Source organism: Balaenoptera physalus (assembly GCF_965194825.1).
Source record: "Balaenoptera physalus genome assembly, chromosome: 5".
Classification (NCBI taxonomy): Eukaryota; Metazoa; Chordata; class Mammalia; order Artiodactyla; family Balaenopteridae; genus Balaenoptera; species Balaenoptera physalus.
In genome coordinates, this window is record NC_138884.1 from 120,306,546 (window position 1) to 120,332,383 (window position 25,838).

A 25,838-nucleotide genomic window follows, 5' to 3' on the forward strand; every position below is an offset into this window, starting at 1 on the left:
ATGAATAATATTCTCCTGTATCTTAGATCTGCTCTTTCTCTCCACTCACTTTACCCTTGACTCTGAGCACTTTATCTCCTAGTCTACCCATGTGATAGCTACCATGTCCCTGTCCCCATGGCTACTACTGACTTGCCCATGGGTAAGCACTTGACCCAGAATGGGCCAATCTAAGAATTAAATCTATGATTTTTGCACTGGGTCGCAAAGGAAACCTAAATCAGTTACTCTCTGATGGTTGTCTCAGTCTGAATCCCCCTAAAAAAGATTCTGAATCAAGGATTTGGGTACAAGTAGTCTATCTGGGAGAGATCCCAGGAAGCACGGTAAGAGAGTATGAAGTGAGACAGGGAAAGGAAGAAAGCAATAATAAAAGGTGTTGAGTCCTGCTGGGAACCCTCTGAGAGGCCTATAAAACAAAACTTAGAATTGTCCTCCCAAAGAATGAGGAAAGTAAGGTATTTATGCACCAATTCTCACCCCTCTTTGGCTGAAGATTACTCCTGGGCATATTAACCAACTGGCACTTCTGGCCTGCCCTACCTGCTGTCCCAGCCCGCTCCCCCAGCCGCTGTCCTCAGGCAGAATGATGCAGATGCTAGAGGTAGGAAGCCTGCGACAGGTAGGGGAGCAATTCCCCAACTGTAGATGACCTCATAGATGGGCTGAGGAGACATGACCAGGACAGTAGCAGCGTCTGCTACAGTGGTTAATGGTGGAAAGTTTAGGAAGTTTTCAGTGGGCTGTGCTTCCTGCCATGTGGAGGAATCTGGTCTACAGGGAAAGAGAGAGAAGCAGACTTTCAGAGAAAGAGACGGAGTTAGTGGCAGCAGTGGAAGCCCTGATTCCAGCTGGTTTTGAGGCCCAGGCCCCAGTTTTGTCTGTTCAGCCCTGTCTAGGATTCAGTGAGCAATTAAAATCACGTTTATATCTCAACAAATTTGAGTTGGGTTTCTGTCATGTAGCCAGAAGAAGCCTGACTATTAACCTTATTACAATATTGTCACCTACATCCCTATGATGAGATACAAATACTTTCACCCTAAAATCCCATCATATAAATATGACCAAAGTAGAGTAATAATCATGAAAACTTCAGCTCTAATCTCTGTATTTCCCTCCACAGTATGATATCGCTTTTCTTATTTTTAAATTGAGGCCAATTTTTAAATTTCCTCAAATATTTTCTTTCTCCACTGTGGCATATATCACTGTACAACCAAAACTCATCGGACTTAGCGAGACATTTTCCATCTATCTTGAGGATGATTTTGTGAAAAAAGTATTCAGTGATTTCTATTTCTAGAAAGGACTTTACATGTTTTTAAAGAAATGTATTTGCTAGGTATAAATTTTACAGCAATTGAAAAAATGTCTGGTGGTAAAAAAAAAAAACTAAAAGGAAGTGAAATACAGTATAGCTTAGAAAAACAACTCAAATAATTTAATTTGGAGGGCAGGAAATAAAACATATTTATTCTTGATCCTGAGAATATAGCAGTGTTTGGATCACGAAACAAGGTGGATAATTTTAATGTGTAGCTAAGTTGAAAAAAATGAAAAAGAAAAAATTTTAATATATATGCAATACACCTCCGCATACACTTTATAGACAACTCATTCAAAAAAAATTCCCCAGAACATATTTTTACATTTCTCATGAGATTTTGGAATTTATACTGCAAAAGTATATAGGGAATATATGTAAGTAAGTTAAGACGTCATCAAACCAATGATACAGGAATGCAGATCATGGGATGACTCCATCACCAGTTTTTCCCTACTCCACACTGCCTGTTTAACTATGAAAAATCTGGTGTTCAGGCTCATTTTTGCTTTCTAGAGTAATATTTCAAATCATTATATAGGATATTTTAGTATAAGATATACCTTCAAAGTAATGCTTATCGATCCTAACAGTTTAAACAAGGAGCCATTTCATGAGATTTTCACAGACCAGTCATCCCTTTTCCTTCTTTAATTTTCATCATATCTATCTCATTATGGCTGTGTTTACACAGACAGGAAGTTGAGAGCTTGTTTAATTTTGAAAATAAGAAATAATCTTGGGCTTCCCTGGTGGCGCGTGGTTGGGAATCCGCCTGCCAATGCAGGGGACACAGATTCGAACCCTGGTCCGGGAGGATCCCACGTGCCGCGGAGCGGCTGAGCCCACGCGCCACAACTGCTGAGCCTGTGCTCTAGAGCTCACAAGCTACGACTGCTGAGGCCCATGCTCCTGGAGCCCATGCTCTGCAGCAGGAGAGGCCACCGCAGTGAGAAGCCCGCGCACCGCAATGAAGAGTAGCCCCCGCTCGCCACAACCAGAGAAAGCCCGCGCACAGCAATGAAGACCCAACGCAGCCAAAGGTAAATAAATAAAATAAATAAATTTTTAAAAAAAGAAATAACCTTATTAGGTTATTCATATCAAAGCAATTATCTGAGTAATTGGATGGATGACTCAAAATCAGGATGTTTTCCTGAATTATCTGGATAGCTCTCAACTTTCTAAGTTATTGTTGGAATAGAAATAACCTGAATATTATTTGTACTGTATTGTTCTTGGAATATGATGAATAATAAAAATTAATGTCCACTTCTTACTTTATAAATAGCCAGTGCAAACATAGTATTTATTTGTATTTTCCATTTCTTGGTGCAAGATACCTAGATGTCTCTTTTGCAAAACAGTATAATGGGGTATTAAACATGGGAGTTCTAGAATTACCACTACTTAGCTATCTACTTAGCCTCTACGTGCCTCAGTATTCACATCAGTAAAACTGGGATATTAGTAATACCTGATTGATAAAGTTGTAGTAAGGATTAAATGACATAAATCTAGTAAAACACTTAGAAAGTAACTGAATATAGGTTGGATAAACAACAAGGTCCTACTGTATAGCACAGGGAACTATATTCAATATCCTGTGATAAACCTTAATGGAAAAGAATATGGAAAAATATATATATACATATAACTGAGTCACTTTGCTATACAGCAGAAATTAACACAATATTATAAATCAACTATACTTCAATATAATTTTTTAAAAAAAGAAAGTAATTGAAAGCACGTGTCTCACTGAGAAATTGGTATATACACTCATGTTCATAGCAACATTGTTCACAATAGCCAAAAAGTAGAAGCAATCCAAATGTCCATCAATGGTGGAATGTATAAACAAAATATGATATATACATGCAGTGGTATATTATTCAGTCTTAAAAAGGAAGGAGAGGGACTTCCCTGGCGGTCCAGTGATTAAGACTTGAAGCTTCCTCCACTGCAGGGAGCACAGGTTCGATCCCTGGTCAGGGAACTAAGATCATGCATGCCCGTGGCGTGGCAAGAAAAAAAAAAGGAAGGAGATTCTGATACATGCTACAACACAGATGAACCTTGAGGACGTTCTGCTAAATGAAATAACTCAGTTCCAAAAAAACAAATACTGTCTGATTTCACTTACATGAGGTGTCAAGAGTAGTCACACTCAGAGAAACAAAGCAGAATGATGGTTGCCAGAGCCTGGAGGGAGGGGGAAGTGGGTAGCTGTTTTTTAATGAGTATAGAGTTTCAGTTTTGCAAGATGAAAAAGTTCTGGGGATTTGCTGCACAACAATGTACATGTACTTAGCACTATTGAACTGTACACTTTAAAATGTTTAAGATGGTAAGTTTTGTTATGTGTATTTTACCACAATTCTTTAATGGAAAGAAATGGAAAAGAATATTTTTTAAATAAAAGATTTTATTTTACCTTTAAAAAAAACACTTGGAAAGTGGATGGTATAGAGAGTTTCAATAGAAAAGGGCTATTATCTTTGTTTTTCTCTTTCTTTTTTAAATTTTCTGATTGAGAGCCAGGCTCATTTGTATGTTCTGTGATCCCAAATAGTTATTTAATCAATATAGGAACGATTCTCTGGGATCAAATGGAAACAAGCAATTGACTTTCTTCTAGGGCTGTTCGGGGGCCCTGGGTGGGGATAAGCCCTGTGAGGAAGGAAGTGCCTGGAATCAGATATCCAAGCAAGGATCAGGAGCACAAGTGGTGAGCTCTCTGTGGGGTGGCACTAAAAAGCTGGCAGCCAACCAGTTAGCTGTTTATGTAAATGAAGGAGAGCTACTACAGATGCTGGTCCTTCTCCAGCAGAGGGTCACTGTAAACTCTCTACAGGCCATAAATGGAGACTAAGAGGTGGTCAATTCAAGCCCAAGGAGAATAAATATTATCCATCAGACCTATGGCATTCGAACCTCCCATCAACTACTCTGACGGCAGGGGAACTGAGGGATGCTGATATAATATGACACAAAGTCGAAAGAGCACCATAAAGTAATCTAATCACTGAGTAAGCGGCTATAAATTCCAAATACCTTGGAGTAAGCTTAACAAGAAATATGCAGTGCTGACATAAAGAAAAATACAAAATTTTACTGGGGAATATAAAAGTAGTGGTAAGTGAATGGAGTAAAATAACTTGTTCTCAGACAAGATGAATGAATGTTGTTAAATTTCAAATCTCCTAAATTTCATTTATAAATTTAATGTAATTAGATTTAAATTTCCAGTTCCAGAATTAGGCAGCAAAAGAGTAAAGAATGGATTTACAACTCTTAGGCAAAAATAACTAGACAATGTATTTCTGGCCTGATACTAGACAGACAGGTTAATGAAACAGATTCTAAATTCTGTGATACATCTGAGAATTTAGAATTAGTGAAGCACTTTTGTAATCAATACAGAAAGAGTAGATTTTTAATGAATGGCAGCTTAAAAAGTTTGTTAACTGTGGAAAAATACAGTTAGATTCTTTACCTAACACCATATACTAACATATATTTGTATATTTCCATATAGTTTGAATCATATACTGTGAAAACGAAATCAATGTATTACTTATTTAATTAAAAAAGCAAAAAAGGTTTAAAAAAAAGAATTCAAGTGACCAATATAACTTTGAAAAAGTGTTCAAACGCATCACAATTTAGAACATGAAAATTAAAATAATGAGATATGAGTGTAGCCCATAAAACTGGAATTTAGAAAATGATTGCACAAGTGTCAATGAGAGTTCAAGAAAAGGGGCACATCCATTAACTACAGGTGAGAATGTAAATTGGTATACTCTTTCAAGGAGCAATTTGGCAATATTCTTCCAAAGGGTTAAAAAAAAAAAAAAAAATGTTCAGACCTTTTTCACCCAAGTTCCACCTCCAGAAATACGGTTAGAAATAATGAGGGACTTCAATATCTAGAAATATCATGAACTATGTAACCTGAAAATATGAAATAAGTTTCTCCTACAAAGCACCCAGAAATGTTGGATTAAAAATAAACTTATTTTTTAAATACTGGGGGGAAAACAAAATGAATTTGTTTATGAGTGAAAACCTTGGCAGCCCCAGAGGGGCTTATTAGTATCAACAATCGAGAGATTTTTTTTCAAATGTAGGAAATATATTCAAATAATCTAAAATTCAAATCTTATAAAAGAGAGGTAGGGAAAAGACTTATTCCCAAACCTTTCTTCAAACCACTCCCCAGAGGCAAATATGTACTTGTACAGTCTTATGTGTATTGTGCAAATATGCATTTGTAGACTTATTTTAAATCCATATGGCAGCACACCATATACACTGTTCTGCACCTTGTTCTTTTCACTTCAGATAAGATTTTCTCATTCCAACATATAAAGAGCTTTCTCATTCTTTTTTTTACCAATACACAGTACTAAATTCAACAGTTAAACTATAATTATTTAACCAATTTCCTATGCACAGGCATTTACATTATTGCCAGTCTTTAACAGCAACAAATAAAGCTTTTCTTTTTTTTTTGGACGGGCCACGCAGCTTGTGGGATCTTAGTTCCCTGACCAGGGATAAACCCAGGCCCTCTGCAGTGAAAGCACGGAGTCCTAACCACTGGACCGCCAGGAAGTTCCTGACAACAAATAAGACTTTAATGAATAACCCTGAACATAGGTCATTTTGCACTTACACAAGTATATCTGTAGGAAAAATTCTGAGAAGTGGAATTACCACCTGGAAGGATACAGCAGTTAAATACATATTATCAAAGTATCCTTCTTTGATGTTGCAGCAGTCCATACACTTACCATCTATGTGGGAGACTACCTGTTTCCCCAAACTCATGTCAACATAGTGTTTTATGAAATTTGTTGCTATCTGCCCCATTAAGAATGGAAAAGCAGTGTCAGTGATGCTTTAATTTGAATTTTTCTTTTTATGAGTGAGGTTGAGTACCGTCTAGGTTTAAGAGCCAATTATATTTTGTTTTTCATGATCTGATCATATCATTTACTCACTTTTCAATTGTGTTTTTTGTTATTTTTTTATTGATTTGGTGGAGATTTTATATCAAGGAAATTAGCCCTTTGCTTATGATTTTAAAGTATTGTTTCAATTTTCGTTTGTTTTCTGACACTTTTAACAACTTTCTTGAGATATGATTGACTTACAGTAAACTGCTTATATTTATAAAGTGTACAACTTGAAAAGTTTTGAACAGCTTTATTGAGGTACAGTTGACATGCAATAAACTGTACATATTTAAAGTATACAGTTTGATAAATTTTTACTTATTTATACACTCTTGAAATTATCACCACAATCAAGATAATTATTTGTAATCCCTCTCTCTTGTTCCTCTCAGCCTCCTACTCCATCCCTCAGACAACAACAGATCTTCTCTCTGCCCCTGTTGATTTGCATTTTCCATAGTTTTATGTAAATGGAAACATCCAGTACATACTCTTCTTTGTCCGGCTTCTTTCACTCTGCATAATTATTATGAGATTCATGCATGTTAATTTTTTATTGCTGAGTAGTATTCCACAGTCATCCCAAATGATTTCCAAATGGTTTCAGAAAAGATATATATATAGAGAGAGAAAGAATATGAAAAAGTAAATGAAGAAAAATGTAAACAATTGATGAAATTGGGTAAAGAATACATGGGAACTCATTGAACTATTTCTTTAAAAAGAAAAAGGCTTTACTGAGATCAAATTCACGAACTGTATAATTTACCCTTTTAAAGTGTACAATTCAGACCTCTGGCTTCAACTCCATGAACAGGGCCACCTTTCTTGCTCTACCTAGACTCTCACAGCCTGCAAAGGACCTCCTTCCATTCACCCCAAACCTTTGAAGCGTAAATGGAAAAATAGGTAATCATCTGCAGTCCTTTAGATTAAAAATATTTAAGAACTTTGATTAACCAAGATGGCGGAGTAGAAGGACGTGCTCTCACTCCCTCTTGCGAGAGCACCAGAATCAAAACTGGCTGCTGGACAATCATTGACAGGAAGACCCTGGACTTCACCAAGGAGGATACCCCACGTCCAAGGACAGAGGAGAAGGCACAGTGAGACGGTAGGAGGGGCGCAATCAGAGTAAAATCAAATCCCATAACTGCTGGGTGGGTGACTCACAGACTGGTGAACACTTATACCACAGAAGTCCACCCACTGGAGTGAAGGTTCTGAGCCCCACGTCAGGCTTCCCAACCTGGGGGTCCGGCTACAGTAAGAGGAATTCCTAGAGAATCAGACTTTGAAGCCTAGTGGGAATTGATTGCAGGACTTTGACAGGACTGGGGGAAACAGAGACCCCACTCTTGGAGGGCACACACAAAGTAATGTGTGCATCGGGACCCAGGGGAAGGAGCAGTGACCCTGGGGGAGACTGAACCAGACCTACCTGCTGGTGTTGGGGGGTCTCCTGCAGAGGCGAGTGGTGGCTCTGTTTCACCGTGGGGATAAGGACGCTGGCAGCCGAGGTTCTGGGAAGTTCTCCTTGGCGTGAGCCCTCCCAGAGTCTGCCATTAACCCCACCAAAGAGCAGGGTAGGCTCCAGTGTTGGGTTGCCTCAGGCAAAACAACCAACAGGTAGGGAACCCAGCCCCACCCATCAACAGTCAAGTGGATTAAGGTTTTACTGAGCTCTGACGCCACAGCAACAGGGAGGGAACCCAGCCCCACCCATCAACAGTCAAGTGGATTAAGGTTTTACTGAGCTCTGACCGCCACAGCAACAGTCAGCTCTACCCACCACCAGAGCCTCCCATCAAGCCTCTTAGATAGCCTCAACCACCAGAGGGCAGACAACAGAAGCAAGAAAAACTACAATCCTGCAGCCTGTGGACCAAAAACCACAGTTACAGAAAGGTAGACAAGATGAAAAGGCAGAGGGCTATGTACCAGATGAAGGAACAAGAAAAAACCCCAGAAAAACAACTAAATGAAGTGGAGATAGGCAACCTTCCAGAAAAAGAATTCAGAATAATGATAGTGAAGATGATCCAGGACCTCGGAATAAGAATGGAGGCAAAGATTGAGAAGATGCAAGAAATGATTAACAAAGACCTAGAAGAATTAAAGAACAAACAAACAGAGATGACCAATACAATAACTGAAATGAAAACTACACTAGAAGGAATCAATAGCAGAATAACTGAGGCAGAAGAACGGATAAGTGACCTGGAAGACAGAATGGTGGAATTCACTGCTGCGGAACAGACTAAAGAAAAAAGAATGAAAAGAAATGAAGACAGCCTAAGAGACCTCTGGGACAACATTAAACGCAACAACATTCGCATTATAGGGGTCCCAGAAGGAGAAGAGAGAGAGAAAGGACCAGAGAAAATATTTGAAGAGATTATAGTCGAAAACTTCCCTAACATGGGAAAGGAAATAGCCACCCAAGTCCAGGAAGCGCAGAGAGTCCCATACAGGATAAACCCAAGGAGAAACACGCCGAGACACATAGTAATCAAAGTGGCAAAAATTAAAGACAAAGAAAAATTATTGAAAACAGCAAGGGAAAAACGACAAATAACATACAAGGGAACTCCCATAAGGTTAACAGCTGATTTCTCAGCAGAAACTCTGCAAGCCAGAAGGGAGTGGCATGATATACTTAATGTGATGAAAGGGAAGAACCTACAACCAAGATTACTCTACCCGGCAAGGATCACATTTAGATTTGATGGAGAAATCAAAAGCTTTACAGACAAGCAAAAGCTAAGAGAATTCAGCACCACCAAACCAGCTCTACAACAAATGCTAAAGGAACTTCTCTAAGTGGGAAACACAAGAGAAGAAAAGGACCTACAAAAACAAACCCAAAACAATTAAGAAAATGGTCATAGGAACATACATATCGATAATTACCTTAAACGTGAATGGATTAAACGCCCCAACCAAAAGACATAGACTGGCTGAATGGATACAAAAACAAGACCCATATATATGCTGTCTACAAGAGACCCACTTTAGACCTAGGGACACATACAGACTGAAAGTGAGGGGATGGAAAAAGATATTCCATGCAAATGGAAATCAAAAGAAAGCTGGAGTAGCTATACTCATATCAGATAAAATAGACTTTAAAATAAAGAATGTTACAAGAGACAAGGAAGGACACTACATAATGATCCAGGGATCAATCCAAGAAGAAGATATAACAATTATAAATATATATGCACCCAACATAGGAGCACCTCAATACATAAGGCAACTGCTAACAGCTATAAAAGAGGAAATCGACAGTAACACAATAATAGTGGGGGACTTTAACACTTCACTTACACCAATGGACAGATCATCCAAAATGAAAATAAATAAGGAAACAGAAGCTTTAAATGACACAATAGACCAGATAGATTTAATTGATATATATAGGACATTCCATCCAAAAACAGCAGATTACACGTTCTTCTCAAGTGCACACGGAACATTCTCCAGGATAGATCACATCTTGGGTCACAAATCAAGCCTCAGTAAATTTAAGAAAATTGAAATCATACCAAGCATCTTTTCTGACCACAACGCTATGAGATTAGAAAGGAATTACAGGGAAAAAAACGTAAAAAAGACAAACACATGGAGGCTAAACAATACGTTACTAAATAACCAAGAGATCACTGAAGAAATCAAAGAGGAAATCAAAAAATACCTAGAGACAAATGACAATGAAAACACGACGACCCAAAACCTATGGGATGCAGCAAAAGCGGTTCTAAGAGGGAAGTTTATAGCTATACAAGCCTACCTAAAGAAACAAGAAAAATCTCAAGTAAACAATCTAACCTTACACCTAAAGAAACTAGAGAAAGAAGAACAAACAAAACCCAAAGTTAGCAGAAGGAAAGAAATCATAAAGATCAGAGCAGAAATAAATGAAATAGAAACAAAGAAAACAATAGCAAAGATCAATAAAACTAAAAGTTGGTTCTTTGAGAAGATAAACAAAATTGATAAGCCATTAGCCAGACTCATCAAGAAAAAGAGGGAGAGGACTCAAATCAATAAAATCAGCAATGAAAAAGGAGAAGTTACAACAGACACCGCAGAAATACAAAACATCCTAAGAGACTACTATAAGCAACTTTATGCCAATAAAATGGACAACCTGGAAGAAATGGACAAATTCTTAGAAAGGTATAACCTTCCAAGACTGAATCAGGAAGAAACAGAAAATATGAACAGACCAATCACAAGTAATGAAATTGAAACTGTGATTAAAAATCTTCCAACAAACAAAAGTCCAGGACCAGATGGCTTCACAGGTGAATTCTATCAAACATTTAGAGAAGAGCTAACACCCATCCTTCTCAAAGTCTTCCAAAAAATTGCAGAGGAAGGAACACTCCCAAACTCATTCTATGAGGCCACCATCACCCTGATACCAAAACCAGACAAAGACACTGCAAAAAAAGAAAATTACAGACCAATATCACTGATGAATATAGATGCAAAAATCCTCAACAAAATACTAGCAAACAGAATCCAACAACACATTAAAAGGATCATACACCACGATCAAGTGGGATTTATCCCAGGGATGCAAGGATTCTTCAATATACGCAAATCAATCAATGTGATACACCATATTAACAAATTGAAGAATAAAAACCATATGATCATCTCAATAGATGCAGAAAAAGCTTTTGACAAAATTCAACACCCATTTATGATAAAAACTCTCCAGAAAGTGGGCATAGAGGGAACCTACCTCAACATAATAAAGGCCATATATGACAAACCCACAGCAAACATCATTCTCAATGGTGAAAAACTGAAAGCATTTCCTCTAAGATCAGGAACGAGACAAGGATGTCCACTCTCACCACTATTATTCAACATAGTTCTGGAAGTCCTAGCCACGGCAATCAGAGAAGAAAAAGAAATAAAAGGAATACAAATTGGAAAAGAGGAAGTAAAACTGTCACTGTTTGCGGATGACATGATACTATACATAGAGAATCCTAAAACTGCCACCAGAAAACTGCTAGAGCTAATGAATGAATATGGTAAAGTTGCAGGATACAAAATTAATACACAGAAATCTCTTGCATTCCTATACACTAATGATGAAAAATCTGAAAGAGAAATTATGGAAACACTCCCATTTACCATTGCAACAAAAAGAATAAAATACCTAGGAATAAACCTACCTAGGGAGACAAAAGACCTGTATGCAGAAAACTATAAGACACTGATGAAAGAAATTAAAGATGATACCAACAGATGGAGAGATATACCATGTTCTTGGATTGGAAGAATCAACATTGTGAAAATGAGTATACTACCCAAAGCAATCTACAGATTCAATGCAATCCCTATCAAATTACCAATGGCATTTTTTACGGAGCTAGAACAAATCATCTTAAAATTTGTATGGAGACACAAAAGACCCCGAATAGCCAAAGCAGTCTTGAGGCAAAAAAACGGAGCTGGAGGAATCAGAGTCCCTGACTTCAGACTATACTACAAAGCTACAGTATTCAAGACAATATGGTACTGGCACAAAAACAGAAACATAGATCAATGGAACAAGATAGAAAGCCCAGAGATTAACCCACGCACCTATGGTCAACTAATCTATGACAAAGGAGGCAAAGATATACAATGGAGAAAAGACAGTCTCTTCAATAAGTGGTGCTGGGAAAACTGGACAGCTACATGTAAAAGAATGAAATTAGAATACTCCCTAACACCATACACAAAAATAAACTCAAAATGGATTAGAGACCTAAATATAAGACTGGACACTATAAAACTCTTAGAGGAAAACATAGGAAGAACACTCTTTGACATAAATCACAGCAAGATCTTTTTTGATCCACCTCCTAGAGTAATGGAAATAAAAACAAAAATAAACAAGTGGGACCTAATGAAACTTCAAAGCTTTTGCACAGCAAAGGAAACCATAAACAAGACGAAAAGACAACCCTCAGAATGGGAGAAAATATTTGCAAACGAATCAACGGACAAAGGATTAATCTCCAAAATATATAAACAGCTCATTCAGCTCAATATCAAAGAAACAAACACCCCAATCCAAAAATGGGCAGAAGACCTAAATAGACATTTCTCCAAAGAAGACATACAGACGGCCACGAAGCACATGAAAAGATGCTCAACATCACTAATTATTAGAGAAATGCAAATCAAAACTACAATGAGGTATCACCTCACTCCTGTTAGAATGGGCATCATCAGAAAATCTACAAACAACAAATGCTGGAGAGGGTGTGGAGAAAAGGGAACCCTCTTGCACTGTTGGTGGGAATGTAAATTGATACAGCCACTATGGAGAACAATATGGAGGTTCCTTAAAAAACTAAAAATAGAATTACCATATGACCCAGCAATCCCACTACTGGGCATATACCCAGAGAAAACCGTAATTCAAAAAGACACATGCACCCGAATGTTCATTGCAGCACTATTTACAATAGCCAGGTCATGGAAGCAACCTAAATGCCCATCAACAGACGAATGGATAAAGAAGATGTGGTACATATATACAATGGAATATTACTCAGCCATAAAAAGGAACGAAATTGAGTCATTTGTTGAGACGTGGATGGATCTAGAGACTGTCATACAGAGTGAAGTAAGTCAGAAAGAGAAAAACAAATATCGTATATTAATGCATGTATGTGGAACCTAGAAAAATGGTACAGATGAGCCGGTTTGCAGGGCAGAAGTTGAGACACAGATGTAGAGAATGGACATATGGACACCAAGGGGGGAAAACTGCGGTGAGGTGGGGATGGTGGTGTGCTGAATTGGGCGATTGGGATTGACATGTATACACTGATGTGTATAAAATTGATGCCTAATAAGAACCTGCAGTATAAAAAAGCAAACAAAACAACTAATACTAAACTTTCATTGGGTTATTTGTATGGAAATATGTTAATATAAATGTTTCAGACATTACATGAAATTCCTAAAAATCTTATATTTGTATTTGTATGGAAATATGTATGGAAATATGTTAATATAAATGTTTCAGACATTACATGAAATTTCTAAAAATCTTATATTTGTATTTGTATGGAAATATGTATGGAAATATGTTAATATAAATGTTTCAGACATTACATGAAATTTCTAAAAATCTTATATGTTCTGGTATAATGTTATAAGTAATAATCCTAGTTACTACTTTAAAATGTATATCTCAGAAATAACTAATTTTCTTGTCAACTGCATTATTATGAACTTTCATCAAATCTTTTACCGTGGTCATTTTTAAGTCTTTTGTCATTTACAGACAGTTCTGGGTGTACTCTGATGATTTTGCAAATATGTTCCTATAAAAGGGTTTCATCTTCAAGAAATTCATGGAAAAGACTCTGACAAGTACAGGTTTCTGGTAACTGACTGTACTGCTGAACTGAATGAATAAGCATTTTCAGAACTCTGATGAAAAACTGATGAACTCATGAAAGTGCTAACAAAAGATCAAGATAAAAAAAAAAACAATTAATTACATGGGACTGAGTGAACTGATGAGGATGAGTATAATTTTTGTGACTTTCTGTCTGAATTAAAAAAAAAAAAAATCCCACAAGGACTCAGAGGCAAAGAATATACAAATCAATTTTCACTGCAAAGTAAAGGAGCCATTACAGTGGAGGATTACTGGACTGAATGTCAATATTATGACATAGTATGAGTGTGTTTCATGTTTGGTAATTGCAATCATTGTTGCTTTTGTTGTGGTCATCCATGTACAATGCTTGGTGTCAGTCTATTTATCTCTTGTAAAAATAAAATACAGTGTGTGTGTGTGAAAAAAAAAAAATTTAAGAAGAAAAAAAAAATAAAGTGTACAATTCAACATTTTTTAGTGTATTCACAGGTTCTGGGGATTAGGATATGGGCAGATTTGGGAGGGCCATCGTTTTGCATAGCACAATGTCTATTCATTGCCCATTTTAAAATTGTTATTTGTCTTTTTATTACTGAGTTGTTCTTTATATATTCTGAATACAAATCTCTTAGATATATGTTTTGCACATATTTTCTACCATTCCATGGGTTGTCTTTTCACTTTCTTCATGGTGTCCTTTGAAGCACAAAAGGTTTAAATTTTAATGAAGTACAATTTACCTACTTTTTTTTTTGTCGTTTGTGTGCTGTTTAACCCAAGCCATGAAAATGTATTCCTATGTTTTCTTCTATGAGTTTTATCATTTAAGCTCTTACATTTCAGTATTCCATTCTTAGTTACCCTTTATTTATGGTGAGAGACAGAGGTCCAATTTTATTCTTTTCCATGTGGATATCTAGTTGCCTTAACAGCATTTGTTGGAAATACTATTCTTTTCCCATTGAATGGTCTTGGTAACCTTGGCAAAAATCAAATGACCATAAATGTAAGGGTTTATTTCCAGATCCTCAATTCTATTCCACTGATGTGTATGTCTACACTTATGCCAGTACCATACCATCTAGATTACTGTAGCTTCACAGTAAGTTTTGAAATCAAGAAACGTGAGTCCTCCAGCATCATTCTTCTTTTAAAGTTTGTTTTGGCTATTCAGGCTCCCTTGCATTTCCATATGAATTTTAAGATCAGCCTGTCAATTTTTGCCAAAAAACAGCTAGGATTCTCATTTGATTTAGGATTCTCTTAACTCTGTATGAATTTAAGAACAATTTGGGGAATAATGCCATCTTAAAAATATTAAGTCTTCCAACCCATGAACATGGGATGTGTTTCTATTTATGTTAAATCTTCTGTCTTTCAATAATGTTTAGTAGTTTTCAGTGTACATGACTTGCACTTCTTTTGTTAAAAGTATACCCAGGACTTCCGTGGTGGCGCAGTGGTTAAGAATCCACCTGCCAATGCAGGGGACACGGGTTCGAGCCCTGGTCCAGGAAGATCTCACATGCTGCGGAGCAGCTAAGCCCGTGCGCCACAACTACTGAGCCTGCGCTCTAGAGCCTGCTAAGCCACAACTACTGGAGCCTGCGCACTGCAACGAAGAGCAGCCCCTGCCCGCCGCAACTAGAGAAAGCCCATGAACAGCAACGAAGACCCAAGGCAGCCAAAAACAAATAAATTAATTTAAAAAAAAAGAAATCAACTCCTTTAAAACAAAAAGTATACCCAAGTATTTTATTCTTTTTCATGCTATCATAAATGGAATTGTTTCCTTAGTATCATTTTCAGAATATTTATTTCTAGGATATAGAAATATAATTGATTTTTGTATATTGATCTTATATCCTGAAAACTTCCTGAAATTAATTATTTAGTAGTTTAATTATAATTAAACACATATTTATATACTTATATATTTATACACTTAGATTTAATTAAAGATGTTCCTTGTCTCTTCCAACTTCCGGTGATGGCCAGCATTCCTTGGCATTCCTTGACGGGTAGTCACATCATGCTAGTCTCTGCCTCCATCTTTACGTTGCTTTTTCTTCTGTGTCTATCATCTCCTCTGTGTGTCTCTTATAAGGATACTTGTCATTGGATTTAGGTTCTATATGGCTAATCCAGGATGATCTCCTCATTGCAACATCTTTAATTAAACCTACAAAGACACTTTTTCCAAATAAAATAGCAGTCATAGATTCTGAGAATTAAAAATAAACATATCTTTTGTAGGGCCACCATTTAGCCCACTACAGATATCAACTGAGAATGTAGAGTAGGCAGTGTTATATGAGATTTGGACTTCTCATTTTATAGATGTTTTTAAAGCAGTGGAACTGAACGGTGTAACTTAGAAAGTACAGAAAAAAAATCTAAGGACCAAACCTTGGGGCCCTACATAACTTAGCAGACAGAAAAAGGATAAGAGCCCAGCAAAGAAAAAGGGAAACACATGCTCTGTGAGGACAGAAAGCTGTCTGTTTTGTTCCTTAATTGTTTGCCATTATCTTAGGTCCTGGTGTTTAGAAAACACTCCAAAAGAAAAGAACAAAAACAAAACTCCAAACATTCCATATGATTGCTTTTGATTGGGTGGCCAGTGAAGTAAGGAAAAAACAAAAACATGCCAGTGTTGGTATTGCAGAATTCCAGCGAAACAGGTATTTTCAAGAAGAGATGCTTCCTCTTCCAGCTGTGGAGCCGCATGTGGAGGAGCTCTTGTCTGTGCCAGCAGCCATGCTGCCCAAGGGTCCGCTGCAGTCTGTGCAGGTCTCGGGAAGCAGGCAGGTGACCACAGCCCTGGCGCAGCACAAAGAGCTAACTGTTTCAACAAGGTGAACAGTGGCCCCTGGAGATGATTGAGCCGCTTGCTCCGCAATGCATGCTCCTGGAACCCGTTCTGTTCCTGTGCAGAGCGCGGCTCCCCTGCGTGGACATCCGTGCCCGTGTGAAGGGTGGCCCACATTTCTGCAACCTGCTAGCCCACCTCCAAAGCCCTGGTGGCCAGTTACCAGAAATACATGGATGGGGCTTCGGGAAGGAAATCAAAGACACCCTCATCTAGCAGGGCCAGACCCTCCCTGCTAGCAGCTGACCCCATCATTGAAAAGCCAAAAAGCTCAGAGGCCCTGGTGCATGCAGCAGTCACCAGAAGTCTTACAGAGAAGCCAGCCGCAAGGAACAGGGTTCACCTTTATATTAAAAAATGGTTGTGGGATTTTAAGCTTTAAAAGAAAGGGGTGGGGGCCCCTTCCAGGTTAAGATGATGTGAACGCAGACATCTATTTTTTTCCCTCCCCAAACCCCGTGTGAAAGTATAATCAATGAGTTTTGTTCTAAACCTACAAGTGTGGCGAAAGCAGTAGAGGAAACAAGAGCAACAAAATTTTGAAAGGTGGAAAGCGGATGGATGTGTGATGACTGATTTAGCACCCCCAAGAAACTCAAATCCCAAGCTGGCAGCAAGGAAAGTTCAAAATCAACAAAATTTGCACCACAGCCTCAAAAGGATCAGAAATTGGCAATGCTAGAAAAATCTGAAGCACAGTGTGAAGGAGAGTTCCTAAATAAGGGGGTGTAGGCAAAAGCCGTTTGAGAAACAGTAAAAATCCCAGGTCCCTTTACTCCAACCTAGGAAAAACAGAGGAGGAATGCCAGGAGACCATATGGCCAGTGAATTGCTGAATGCAGACACCTCTAGCCTTCTTCCCCAGTACAACTCCCAACATGCTGGCAGCCAGACATTTACCTTCCAGAAAAGAAACTGAGGCTCCTCTCCACAGACGCTGATCCGCCTAAAAGCAAGACTTAAAGGCACTGACCTCAGAGTTTCCCCTATATAAATGGCCCACCCAGATTCCGATTCAGTGAAGCTCAGAGTTGAAAAGTCCTTCCCACAGGCTCAGGGTGTGAATCAGTTTTTTAGTCTCACACTTTCTTGAGCAGAGAGCCCAGGGATTACAAGCCCAAAGAAGAAAGGCTCTGCCGCAGAAACTGGAAACCAAAATAAGTAAAGAGAAAAAAAAGGCAACTGTGGAGGAGGGATAAACTAGATCCAACATGATTGGCTATGAATGGATAATTGTGGAAGCGGAATAATAGTAGGTAGAGATTCACTGTATCATTGTATCACTGTAGATATTAAAATTTTATGTAATATGGAGTTTTAAAAGGGATGGTAGGAAAGGTTTGGATTTCTCAGCAATACTGGAAACAAAAAGACAATGGAGCAATGCCTTCAAAATTTCTAATAATTGAAAAAATTTCCAAACAAATTCTATAACTAGACAAGCTATAAATCAAGTGCAAAGGAAGCACCCGAGTAGATGGACTGGCCCTAATGAATCAATGGCGGTCCACTCATTCTACTAGGAAGTAAGACAGAGTATTTGGGTGCACATACAGGTTGGTTGGTATATTTGGTGATGGAAATAAGACCCAGTTCTCTTCTGATTGCTTTACTTTGAGGAGCACATAGTCTAGTGGGACATATGGATACATAAAGAGATAGTGTTTATATGTGCTAAAATAAAATGGCTGAGTTCTGTTATAGAGCTATGCATAGTCTTATGGGACCCCAGCCTTTTGGCTCAGGAAAGGCTTTAAGGGGTAGGTAATGCCTGAGATGAGTCTTAAGGAATGAATAGTGGTTACCCAGAGAAGAAGGAAGGGAAAAGCATTCAAAGCAGAAAGACATTCAAAGCAGAAAGACTGCCATTAACAAAGGGGCAAAGGAATAAAATATCTTGGTGTGTATAGAATATAGCACAGAACCAAGCACAGAGAGTGTGCAGTAAATACTTACTGGCATCAATTAAATCACTTGGTATTTTCATGGACTTGGCATATCTAGGGTTACTAGAGGCTAGAAATGAAACCAGAAGGTATACTGCAACTGTCTGTTATTCAAGTGTTAAGTTAGTCATTTTGAAACAGCAGAATCAAGAAACAAGGTGCTGAAAACTGTATCCTGGAAGAGGTATTAAGGAGCTGGAAAATAGGAAACAACCAAGATGCTAAGGCTTCATCTACTGATGGACTGCAGCACTTATTTTTAAGAGTTTTCTGGTTGATTCACAGTTCAAAAATTATTTTTGAACTGATTGAATTTAGCCTTGGCTGATACTGCATTTGCTTAATTCAGCAATCTTTATCTTTACCTATTCTTTTGCTAGTTCATTCTACAAAAATGTTTAAGTACCCACTTGTATAGACACTTTATATAAAACAGTTCTTGGGGCTTTTGTATTCTGAAGGGAAAGGCAGATGCTAGAGAAATTATTCATGATTAAATTTACAGATGGTATTTTTATATGGCACAAGGTTCCTGCCATATGACACAAGAAGAATGTTCAAATATTTCACTACCAATAAGGTCAGCCTCAATCTTAAAAATACTACTGCACTGTTGGTGGGAATGTAAATTGATACAGCCACTATGGAGAACTGTATGGAAGTTCCTTAAAAAACTAAAAATAGAACTACCATATGACCCAGCAATCCCACTACTGGGCATATACTCTGAGAAAACTGTAATTCAAAAAGAGTCATGTACCACACTGTTCATTGCAGCTCTATTTACAACAGCTAGGACATGGAAGCAACCTAAATGTCCATCGACAGATGAATGGATAAAGAAGATGTGGCACATATATACAATGGAATATTACTCAGCCATAAAAAGCAACAAAATTGAGTTATTTGTAGTGAGGTGGATGGACCTAGAGTCTGTCATACAGCGTGAAGTAAGTCAGAAAGAGAAAAACAAATACCGTATGCTAACACATATATATGGAATCTTAAAAAATATATATATTTATGAAGAACCTAGGGGCAGGATGGGAATAAAGACGCAGACTTACTAGAGAATGGACTTGAGGTCACGGGGAGGAGGAAGGGTAAGCTGGGACGAAGTGAGAGAGTGGCATGGACTTATATATACTACCAAATGTAAAATAGATAGCTAGTGGGAAGCAGCCGCATAGCACAGGGAGATCAGCTTGGTGCTTTGTGACCACCTAGAGGGGTGGGATAGGGAGGGTGGGAGGGAGGGAGATGCAAGAGGGAAGAGATATGGGAACATATGTATATGTATAACTGATTCACTTTGTTATAAAGCAGAAACTAACACACCATTGTAAAGCAATTATACTCCAATAAAGATGTTAAAAAAAAAAATACTGCCTAAGTACAATGGTAATTTTTAGTGTATATTATAAACAAGGGCCAGGAAAAAAACAAAACAAATTTGGTCTTTATATGTGTTCATTATAATGAAAATATTAACCACTACTTACCTATTCATGTGAAATTATAAATTTTTATTCAAGATGAGTCCAAGCCTATTGGATAAACTTTGAATACTAGTAAAATGACAGAACATACTGCAGGGAAAGAGTAAGAACATATAGACTCATGTTCTTTTACGTTTGAAAAAAGGAGTCTTTGACTCAAATGGAGCTTCTGTGTGGTGAATTAATGGGTCACCATAACCAAATGATTTTAAGTCACAATTTAACTGAAAACCAGAAGGATAAAAATAGCAAAGACTAAATATATAATGTCCTTCTTTCTTCATCTTTGCTTCTGGAAGGTGTGTCTTTCCTGAACTCTGAATCATTGCCCCAGACCTTGCAAATTTGTTCCATGAGAGGGAAGTACCAGAGAGCATTAATACTCTCATTGTGGGTGTCCCTGCTCAGGAGCGAAAAGGGGCACAGTCTGCAGTTTGGATAACTCTCCTTCCCCATAGGTTGCATAAAATGGAAACTAATGTTAAAAGAAAAATAGTCCAAGTAGTTTCAACCTTACCTTTCTATAACGACTGTCGTGACTGTACTAACAGAAGGAAGATCTTATTGCCTCCTAGCCTTCTTTAACTAGCCTGGGTTATTGTCATAAGCAGCCATATCACAGAACTTCCAACAGCTCAATCCTAAAAGGTAAATGAAAGTGTGGTTCATTACATGTACAGTGTACGCTTGATATTTTGGCAACTGTTGCTACTCTATAAGTCTAGAAATAAAATGAATAGGGCTGGAATTTTGAACCAGAATCAAAATTGAGGTTTTCTTTCTTTCAAGACTTAGCTTGCTTGTTACAGAATTTTATCAAATTTTCAGATTAATAATCGTTATATTAACAAAAAACAATTTCAATATTGTTAAAAGTATAGCATTGTTGGGCTTCCCTGGTGGCGCAGTGGTTGAGTATCTGCCTGCCAATGCAGGGGACACGGGTTCGAGCCCTGGTCTGGGAAGATCCCACATGCCACGGAGCAATTAGGCCTGTGAGCCACAACTACTGAGCCTGCGCATCTGGAGCCTGTGCTCTGCAACAAGAGAGGCCGCGACAGTGAAAGGCCCGTGCACCGCGATGAAGAGTGGCCCGCTCTTGCCGCAGAGAAAGCCCTCGCACAGAAACGAAGACCCAACACAGCCAAAAATATAAATAAATAAATAAATAAAAATTAAAAAAAAAAAAAAGTAGAGCATTGTCTAGAGTCTGTGCATGCACTTTATTTCTGATATTTTTGCATTCCCTATAATTTCTATTTTTATATATTCCTTTTGGTTATTCTATTAAAAAATGAAAATTAGGATTGACTTTTTAGCTTTTCTCCTAAGACATTTTTCTTTCCGTATATGAAACAAAAATTGCAAATGACAACGTCTTCAAAATTATATAGAACTAAGTTATGTACCATTTATTCTCTTATTTGTCTTCCCAATAATAGTTGCTTAAACAATTATGATAACAAATTTGTGGGTGGAATTATTATTACTTTGTATTTCTTTAAGCTCTCCTGGCTAATTCAGTGTACAACAGCAACATCTACTGGACATTTTTGTACTTCTCAGCTAAGAATCATCTCACTACCTTTCAAAGTATGAAATTGGCTAAGGAATGCACTTTATATGGGTATTACTGATGATTATATTTCTTAACATTGCTCTGATCAGCAAACGTGTGAATTTACAGAGTTCACGTAACATAAAGAATGATAATCAGCCTTACAATTATTGAGTATTTAAAGGTGAGAGAAGTATATGACCCAGCAATCCCACTACTGGACATATACCCAGAGAAAACCATAATTCAAAAAGACATATGCACCCCAATGTTCATTGCAGCACTATTTACAATAGCCAGGTCATGGAAGCAACCTAAATGCCCATTGACAGATGAATGGATAAAGAAGATGTGGTACATATATACAATGGAATATTACTCAGCCATAAAAAGGAACGAAATTGAGTCATTTGTTGAGATGTGGATGGATCTAAAGACTGTCATACAGAGTGAAGTAAGTGAGAAAGAGAAAAACAAATATCATATATTAACGCATGTATGTGGAACCTAGAAAAATGGTACAGATGAACCGGGTTGCAGGGCAGAAGTTGAGACACAGATGTAGAGAACAAACGTATGGACACCAAGGGGGGAAAACCGTGGTGGGGTGGGGATGGTGGTGTGCTGAATTGGGCGATTGGGATTGACATGTATACACTGATGTGTACAAAATTGATGACTAGTAAGAACCTGCAGTATAAAAACACGAACAAAAAAACAACTAATACTAAACTTTCTTTGGGTTATTTGTATGGAAATATGTTAATGTAAATGTTTCAGACATTACATGAAATTCTTAAAAATCTTATATGTTCTGGTATAATGTTATAAGTCATAATTCTAGTTATTACTTTAAAATGTATATCTCAGAAATAACTAAATTTCCTTGTCAGTTGCATTATTATGAACTTTCATCAAATCTTTAACCGTGGTCATTTTTAAGTCTTTTGTCATTTACAGACAGTTCTGGGTGTACTCTGATGCTTTTGCAAAAATGTTCCTATAAAAAGGGTTTCATCTTCAAGGAATTCATGGAAAAGACTCTGACAAGTACAGGTTTCTGGTAACTGACTATACTGCTGAACTGAATGAATAAGCATTTTCAGAACTCTAATGGAAAACTGATGAATTCATAAAAGTGCTAACAAAAGATCAAGATGAAAAAAAAATTAATTACATGGGACTGAGTGAACTGATGAGGATGATTATAATTTTTGTGACTTTCTGTTTGAATTAAAAAAAACCAATTCCACAAGGACTCAGAGGCAAAAAATATACAAATCAATTTTCACTGTAAAGTAAAGGAGATATTACAGCGGAGGATTACTGGACTGAATGTCAATATTATGACATAGAAAAAAATATATATATATATATGTGTCATCTTGGGCATGTTACTTAACTTGTCTCATATGTAAAATGGGATAGTAGTAGTATTGTTGGGAAATTATGTGAGATAGTATATGTAATGTAGAGAACTTAGAATGGTATATGGTTCAACCAAAGACTATATATGTGTTTGCTTTCTTCATGGTATTTTATTGTGTATATGCAATGTAATTAATTTAGCTAGTTTCCCGTTGATCAATGTATAGCATTTTCAATTCCTCTGCTATTCCAATGTTGTCAATATCTTTACATATCCATTACCACTGGCAAAAAAAAAGAAAAGAAAAGAAAATTGGGTCATTTCCTCGCCATTTGTTGAAAGTTATAGTCCCAGCCATTAAATCATTTTATAATTGTAATCTGACACCAATAAATATAATATCTTTCATTTTTATTATAGCTAAAAAATAAAAAAATAAAAATGTGTGAAGATAACACATATAGTCTGTGCTTCAAATTTAGTATGTCATATTAATTATTTTCTAAAACTGCTTTATAAGGGAAGCAGGGCCAATGCCTGAACTGTTGGTAATAAAAATTCTCAGAGTTAAGCCACTCATTCTCCCTCACATTCCTGTACATCTGTGGAAAGATTCTTAATAGAGCTAATTGATGCCGTTGTGATAAAATCAATGCACAAAAGCAAAATAACGTACGCTATCTGAGGACATGATATGTAAATGCAGTTAACAAGGGGGAAAAGCTATGCTAATACCAACATTCTCATTTTCTCTTGCCACAGTAAAGTTGGATTTGTCAGAATTAAATTAAAATCAGCGTGGGAGAGAGGATTTTACACATTCATGGAGAAACATAAATAGCTGCCATCCAAATGCAATAATACAGTATTTAGTATAGTTCTGATACTCTCACCACTTTTCTCCCCAGAATAACTGAACCTCACTAACTCTGCACACAGCTCCCCCGCTAGATTGGATCAGAGACCCAGAAAGACCTAGCTGTGTAGAAGAAAAAACTCATCCTTGGCTCCATGTTTTGGGGATTCATCCAGCTTGTTCTAAGGATCAGGCAAGCTGGAAAGATTCGGGACTTAGATTCTGGTGTAGGGTGGGAGGGAGCAAAATGGAGTCATTTGCAAAAGGTAAAAAAGGACAGAGGCACTCCTAGAGAGCTCGGTCATGTAATCACTCATTTAATTAATCAGACATTACTTGGTGAATTTCTATATCCGCAGAGCACTGATCTGGGGACTGGGGACTGTATAGCAGGGGTCGGCAAGCTACTGCCAGCATGGGGCCCGTTTTTGCACAGCCTGTGAGCTACGGATGAATTTTGCATTTTCAAAGGTTGTTGAAAAAAGAAAAGAATATGTGTATGGGGAAAAACCCGGGTTTTTCCTCCTATGAGTCTCCTTTACTCTCACACTACTCCTGCATTCACAACAATTCTGACATTAGATGTGAGGGTGTTTCCCCCATCAAGAAATCCTGTGACACCAGCAGGGTGTCCTACGATTCAACTCAATTTTGACACTGCCTACCTGAAGATAGCATCCGATCCCACAGGTTAAGCCCTCAGTCCCGTAAGACCATCCCCCTCTTCAGATGCCAATCACAAGTAGTAGGGCCCCAAGTTAACCACAACTTCTGTCCAAGTTGGCTACAAATCAGAGGTTCTCACAGCCCCTTCCTTGGGTATAATTACTTTGCTAGAATGGATCACAAAACTCAGCGAAACACTTTAGGTTACCAGTTTATTAAAGAATATGACAAAGGATACAGAGAAACAGCCAGATAAAGAGTTCAGGGCAGGGTCTGGGAGGGTCCCGAGCTCAGGAGCTTCTGTCTCCTTGCAGTTGGGGTGTGTCACCCTCCCAGTATGTTCACCAACGTGAACACTGGTGAACAGGACGTGTTCACCAACCTAAAAGCAATCTTAACCCCATACCATTGGGATTTTATGGAGGTTTCCTCACCTAGGCATGATCAATTATTAACTCTATTTCCAGCCCCTCTCCTCTCTCTGGAGAAGTGAGTGCGGGGCTGAAAATTCTAAGCTTCTTATCATGGCTTGGTCCTTTTGGTGACCTGCCCCCATCCAGGAACCATCCAGGAGCCCACCTAGAATCACCTCGTTAGAACAAAAGACATTTCCATCACCAGGAAGTTACATGGGTTTCAGGAGCCCTATGTCAGCAACTGGGGTCAAAGACCAAATATTAGAACAAAAGATGTCTGTAGTGCTCTTATCACTTGGACTACTACAAGAGTTTTAGTTGCATTATGCCGGGAACTAGGGGCAGACACCAATATACATATTTTTACTATTATTTAACAATATGTGACAGAGATATATGTTGCCTGAAAAGCCTAAAATACTGACTTTCTGACCTTTTACAGAAAAAGTTTGCTAATGCCTGATATATAGAGAGATTTAACTCTCATGAAGTTAGAGTCTAGAAAGGAAATTAAAACAACAATAATATAAAAAATTTAAAAAAAACAACAATAATAACAAACACAATAACATAACAATGATTTTTTGATCTTTTACTATCTTTTGAGCATTGAGTTAAGTGTATTATGTCATTATCTCATTTAATCTTCATCAACAAACCTATAAGATAGTTATGATTACTGTTAACTTACCAATGAAGAACCCAAGACTAAAAAGGTTAGTATCAAAGATCACATAAATGACCAGACCTGGCATTAAAATCTAGGCTGTCTGACCCAGAGCCCGTAGCCACTCAGTTCAGGTACACAAATAGAATGACAAAAGGTAGAAAGTGATAGGTATCTCAAGAAACAGAAAGGGCTTCCCTGGTGGCGCAGTGGTTGGGAGTCTGCCTGCTAATGCAGGGGACATGGGTTCGAGCCCTGGTCTGGGAAGATCCCACATGCCACGG

General features: G+C 37.7%; 1 protein-coding gene across 7 annotated transcripts in view; it reads right to left on the bottom strand.

The window, feature by feature from the left end:
• Positions 1-25,838, bottom strand: part of LOC309661330 (uncharacterized protein) — a 96,081-nt gene that overhangs the window by 40,265 nt on the left and 29,978 nt on the right. For 4 of the 7 annotated variants that reach the window (XR_014263930.1, XR_014263931.1, XR_014263932.1 and 1 more), the window contains one exon: positions 20,540-20,663. The exons of 1 other annotated variant lie outside the window; for it this stretch is intronic. The gene's annotated coding sequence lies outside the window, so the exon portion shown is untranslated. 2 more of the 7 variants (XR_014263934.1, XR_014263935.1) reach the window with 2 other exon arrangements.